Here is a 6,368-nt window from a genome sequence, read left to right as displayed (position 1 = left end):
ACATCGGTTTTGAGGAATTTTGGCCCAGTTCTCCTTTACAGAATTGCTTCAAATTGGTGACATTTGAGGGCTTCCTTGCATGGACAGCTTGCTTCAGGTCCTGCCACAACATTTTGATGAGGTTTAGGTCCGGACTTTGACTAGGCCATTGTAAACCCAGAATTTCTTCTCCAGCCATTCTTTTGTATATCTGCTTTGTTTAGGATCATTGTCTTCCTCCATGACCAACTTTCGGTTTAGCTTCAGCTAGTGGACGGATGGACGGATATTCTCCAATAGAATCTTGTGATTCTATACAATCGTCAGATACAATGCAGAATTCATGGATGTGTCAATGATGGCAAGCCGTCCAGGTCCTGAGGCAGCAAAGCAGCCCCAAACCATCACACTCCCACCACCATGCTTGATGGTTGGGATCAGGTTCTTCTGTTTTGAACGCAGTGTTTGGTTTTTGCCAAACATAATGCTTCTCATTGAGGCCAAAAAGTTCTACTCGTCTGTCCAGAGAACTTTGTTCCAGAAGTTTTGTGGATCATCTTTGTGCTCTTTGGCAACTTCAGATGGGCAGCAATGTTTTTTAGAGAGCAGTGGTTTCCTCCTGGCTATCCTTCCGTGAACACCATTCTTGTTCCGTCTTTTTGGCCAAATGACATGGAATTGGGTAATATAAACCCTATTGGATATTTAAGAAAATACTGGTTTTGATTCAAAAAGCTATCATGGTAAAACTATGGAATTTCCATAATTATCATTGGGGTTCACAAACTTTCTCGGCGCTATATAAGAGCTCGACAAGTCAGCCCATTCAATTGAATGACAGTGGAATGGCATTATGGGGCAAATGAGAGCCATGACCATACCACATTGTAACTGGAGCCACAGTATAAAGTGCTGCATTATTTTAAAAATGGACAAAATATCTAGTTAATGTCATTATGAACCTGTGCAGTGTGTGTTGGTCCCGTGCAGTGTGTTTTGAATATGTGCAGTGTGTTTGATCCTGTTGTCATGTGTGACCCTAAAAACCCTTCTTCCCTTGTACAAGATGCAAGCACTTTTTTGAGTGAAAGGTGTACGCGGCAGAGATGCATGGCTCTTTGGTAGAACCAGATTAATTTCTTTGAAGTTTCCACACTGATGATGGGAATGAGAATGTAAAGATGGTAGCCCGGCTACAAGGCTTAGTTTTTTTGCAGGTAGCAGGCTTTTAAAGACACTTATGATGTGCAGAAATGGATCAAGGATTCTGTGGTGGCTTTAACACTCACTGAGACCCAAGACTGACACTCCTTCTGGAAGCAAGCTGATCTTTGGGATACAAATTGCGCATTTGTGAGACTGCAACAGTGTTAAAATATTGTAATAACTGCACTGTGTTTTAAAGAATATAAAGCCAGCAGAAATACTATTGCAGCAAATTATGAGCAGGATAACAGGATTCGAACTAAGAAACAAATCAGTCAAGTGTCTAATGTTAGAAATAAGTGTGTCTTTGTTAACCTTGGGAGAAAGAGGCAAAAACTTCTCGGAAACTGGCCAGACTTAAGACACAGGCTTTTCTTATCACAGAGCTACCAGTGCCAAGGCCTGTAACCTTGGGAAGAAATGCAGAATGAGGACCTTATTTAATTAACTTGGAAATGTGTTAACAGTTGAAGTTCCTTATCAGAAAAACTTTAGTTTGGAAATGTCTTTTTAACCCTTTGCGGTCCTATGTCAGACCAGGTTTGACATTACAATTTTCCCTTTCCAGTCCAATGTCGAACCCTGTCTGACATCATCAAAAAGACGTAAATCGCAGGTCGTTAGTCATTTTTTCTACTGAAAAAGCCAAGAAAACCTTTCAATGGCCAAGTGAAACCGATAGGAGCCGAATGAAACTGAAAAAAGGGTGTCTCTCATAATCCAATATACATGATATTAATTGTTAATCTCTTCATCTTGAATCTAGGGATAATTATGCCAGAATTGGCAGTTCTTATTGAGGTATTGTGTTTATTATGGTTAATAATTACATTATGCTCTATAATGGGTAATTTCTTTAATGCGAATTGGCGAGGACACGGTTGTGACATAAATCCTACATCTACAACATAAATATGCACAACATTGTCATGCTGAAAGGTGAACTTCTGTCCCAGTTTCACTTTTCTTGCAGAGGGCAGCAGGTTTTCCTTAAGGACTTCACTGTACTTTGCTTCATTACTTTTTCCTTCTATCCTGACAAGTGCCCCAGTCCCTGCCGATGAGAAGCATCCCCACCACCATGCTTCACAGTAGGGATGAGGTTCTTTGGATGCTGTTTTGTGTTTGGTTTGAGACAAACATATGGGCCAAAAAGTTCCATTTTAGTTTCGTTAAACCACAAAACTTTTTTGCCACATGGCTACAGAATCTCCTGAGTGTTTTTTTGCATACTTCCAATGGGATTCAAGGTGGGCTTTCTTGAGTAATGGTTTCCTTCTTGCCACCCTACCATACAGACCAGATTTGTGGAGTGCCTGGGATATTGTTGTCACATGCACACTTTGACCAATCTTGGCCATAAAAGCCTGTAGCTATTGCAAAGTTGCCATTGGCCTCTTGTTAGCCTCACTGATCAGTCTCCTTCTTGCTCGGTCATCCAGTTTGGAGGGATGGCCTAATTTAGGCAGGGTCTTGGTGGTACCATACACCTTCCACTTCTTAATAATCATCTTGACGGTGCTCCAAAACATCAAGGCCTTTGATTTTTTTTTATACCCATCCTCTGATCTGTGCCTTTCAACAACTTTGTCCCAGAGTTCTTTTGAAAGCACCTTGGTGCTCATGGTTGAGTCTTTGCTTTGAAATGCACTACCCAGCAGAGGGAACCTACAGGAACTGCTGAATTTATCCTGAAATTATGTGAATCACTACAATTTAACACAGGTGGAGGCCACTTAACTTGGTGTGTGATTTTGAAGGCGATTGGTTGCACCTGAGCTAATTTAGGATTGCTATTACAAGGGGGTGGACACTTATCCAAAGGTAATGAGAGTAAGATCATGTTCTTGTTTTCTTGTGCTATGCAGTACTTCTTGTTAGTGAAATATAACAGTTTATACAGAGCAAAACCTTGAGCCGAAGACAGCGTCTAACCAGCAAAATCCCGCTTTGGATGCCAAAATTCTCCGAAGGTCTAGTACTGTCTCACTCGTGCAGGCAAAAGCCAAGGGGCCTTTTTCATTAAGTCTACTGATAAGAAAAAGCTTCATGCATTTACCAATGGTCTTTTACTAGGTCACAGTTTTGCACTGAGTTGTTACACTTAACAGTGTTTTTGTTACGGTAAAACGCTTACACTTAGTGTCTATAGAAAGTCTACACCCCTTTCAAAATGTTCACCATTTGTTGCCTTATAGCCTGGAATTAAAATGCATTAAAATTGTTATTTTTTCATTTATCTACACATCTTTCCTCACAACTTCCAAGTGAAAAAAATATTCTAGAAATTTGTAGAAAATTAATTAAAAATAATAACCAAGGCACAGATCAGGGTTGAAAGGCGCAGATCGGGATGGGTATAAAAACAATATCAAAGGCCTTGATATTTTGGAGCACGGTCAAGACGATTACTAAAATTTTGTGGTCTGACAAAACTAAAATGGAACTTTTTGGCCTATATGTTTGGCGCAAACCCAACACAAAACATCATCCAAAGAACACCATCCCTACTGTGAAGCATGGTGGTGGCAGCATCACGTTATGGGGATGTTTCTTATCGGCGGGGACTGGGGCACTTGTCAGGATAGAAGGGAAAATGCATGGAGCAGTACAGAGAAGTCCTTGAGGAAAACCTGCTGCTCTCTGCAAGAAAGCTGAATCTGGGACAGAAGTTCACCTTTCAGCATGACAACGGCCCAAAGCACACAGCCAAAGCTACACTGGAGTGGCTAAGGAACTAAAAGGTAAATTCCTTGAGTGGCCCAGTCAGAGCCCCAACCTAAATCCAATCAAAAAATTGTGACATGACTTGAAGATTGCTGTCCATCAACGCTCCCCAAGGAACTTGACAAAGCTTGAACAGTTTTTTACAGATTGCCAAATCTAGGTGTGTAAAGTTGGTAGAGACCTAACCCAACAGACTCACAGCTGTAATTGCTGCCAAAGGTGCTTCCAGCAAGTATTAACTCAGGATGGTGGAGACTTATCCAGTTATGATTTTTCAGTTTTGTATTTTTAATATATACTTTTTTTCTAAATAAAAACTTTTTTCCCTCTTAACAGTGTGGAATATGGTGTGTAGCTAAGTGGAAAAAAATCCTTATGTAAATGCATGAAACTCTGAGGCACTGACACAACAAAAGGTGAAAAAAGTTCCAGGGGGTGTAGACTTTCTACAGGCACTGTATTTACAAGGGGAGGGCTTCCCATCACAGTGCTCCTTGTTACGTCTCCCCTGACTTTAAGAGTGTGCTCAGAGCATAAGTAGATAAAACAAGTACGTGGGACCCAACACACTGCAATGTGCATTGAGTGTCCTGGGAACCAACGGAGAGAGCAGAACTGTCTCAGTGAAAGGGAAACACTTGTTTTGTGTTGTGGGATAACAGGATCCTTTCAAATTCATTTCAGTGCTTCCCAGTGTCGAGGAGAGACTGTTAGGAGCTCAAAGACTTCCCTGTTCAAACTCGCACATTTCACATTCCTTTTCTGAGCAAACACAATGACATGACTGACAGGTTAACAATCGTGGCACTCAGTGCAAAGTTAACAGTATCCGTTGCCATTGTTCCTGTTCAAGTCTGAATAAGATGTGTTTTCTTCTATTAATGATTACCTAGAACTCTTTGTACACTTGTTTTTTTCTGAATAATGGGTGAGATAATTGAGTCACTGGCAGTCAATGTTTAATGGTGGGTCAAAAATTAAGGAAGATATGATTTGCGTGTTTTTATTTTATGTCAGACCTCATTTATACATTAGTTTCCTTTGCATGGGTATCTTTTTGATATGTAATTTCTGTTAGATGTACAAGTAGATGCATGGTCATTTTGGCCACATTTCAAGCCGTGTTTGTTTGAATATTCGAACATTGTCTCAGCTCTACAATTCTAATAAGAACGGTACTGGCGAACCCCAATACTCAAGTACCCCACACAGACAGACAAACATACGACTCATCAGTGCTTGTCCAGTTCCAAGCAGCTGATTGGAATCACATAGTATATCTAAATTTTGTGACTGTTGGAGAAACTATAGTTTACAAAATTAACTAGGTTTAAGAATCAGTTAGTATTTGGGTTTCAGTTAGTTAGTTAAACAATTTTGGGTTTAACATTAATTACTGGAGCAGGAAGACAAATGGCAAGGAGAAATCTTTAAAGTGCAAAATAAGGTAATTTAAAGGGGACCCTGCGTTTTCTCAGAGAGATAATTCTGGGGCTAAAACCTTCACAAAAATTACAGTCTCCTTCTATCCTTACATTATGGTTTCCTGTAGAAAACATCAAAAAGGCTTTGATGTTACATTCACTTAAAGTAATAAAAGGAGGGTAGACCCACGTGATCAATGATATTATTGGTTGATAGGAGGATTGTAAAACGTGCATCAGTGTGTAACTGTTTCTTCTGCTAGGTTAAGAAAAAGAGAGCGATGTCATGTGTATAGATCGTTGATTCTATTATAAAATGTCATAAATGTTTTTAAAAGCTGGTAACAAAATCCCAGCTGTGATAATGAAACCAATCTGGAATGAAGCTGAGGCTGGTTTAGTGGTCTGGCAGAGCAGCAGAAAAATGAAATCACTTACAGATGTCAAAGTACTTTGTTTTTCATACACAAAGCGTGTTTTCATTTCTAAAGTAACTCATTAGATTGCTTTGTTAAGCTCGCTGGCTGCTCTCCGCTGGGAGGGAGGAGAAACAACACAGCAGTTTATTCAAAACTACACTGAAAAGCTGTACGTAGGGTACAGTCTTCACTGTTGAAAATAATACATCCACGAGACTCTAGCAAGTAAAATGTCTCCTTTTATTTGGAAGTGCTGATCAGCAAGCGCATGACAATCTCAACTCTGCAAATACAACAAAGTCAGAGGGATACGAAATACTTTCTCAATACACAGAAAATGTGAGAGAGTCAGAGAGAATACATAATCAGGAAAACAACTCTGCATCTCAACGAGTAGCCACAACAGGACACCAGGCCTTGTACTCTAACCGTGATTCGGGTGGAGATACACAAATTAGTTGAATATGAAATACAACTCTCAAAGGGTAGGCTATGCATGATTAGACATATACTCATTACAATACTTAAAAGTAGGTAACTACAAATGTAAATTTTCTTTTTTTTTCCCCTTTCTGTTTTGGGTGTTTGCTTAATCCTTCACAGTGGTTCTGGG

Source organism: Polyodon spathula, chromosome 4 (genome assembly GCF_017654505.1).
Source record: "Polyodon spathula isolate WHYD16114869_AA chromosome 4, ASM1765450v1, whole genome shotgun sequence".
Lineage (NCBI taxonomy): Eukaryota > Metazoa > Chordata > Actinopteri > Acipenseriformes > Polyodontidae > Polyodon > Polyodon spathula.
Note: the sequence above shows the minus strand (reverse complement) of the source record.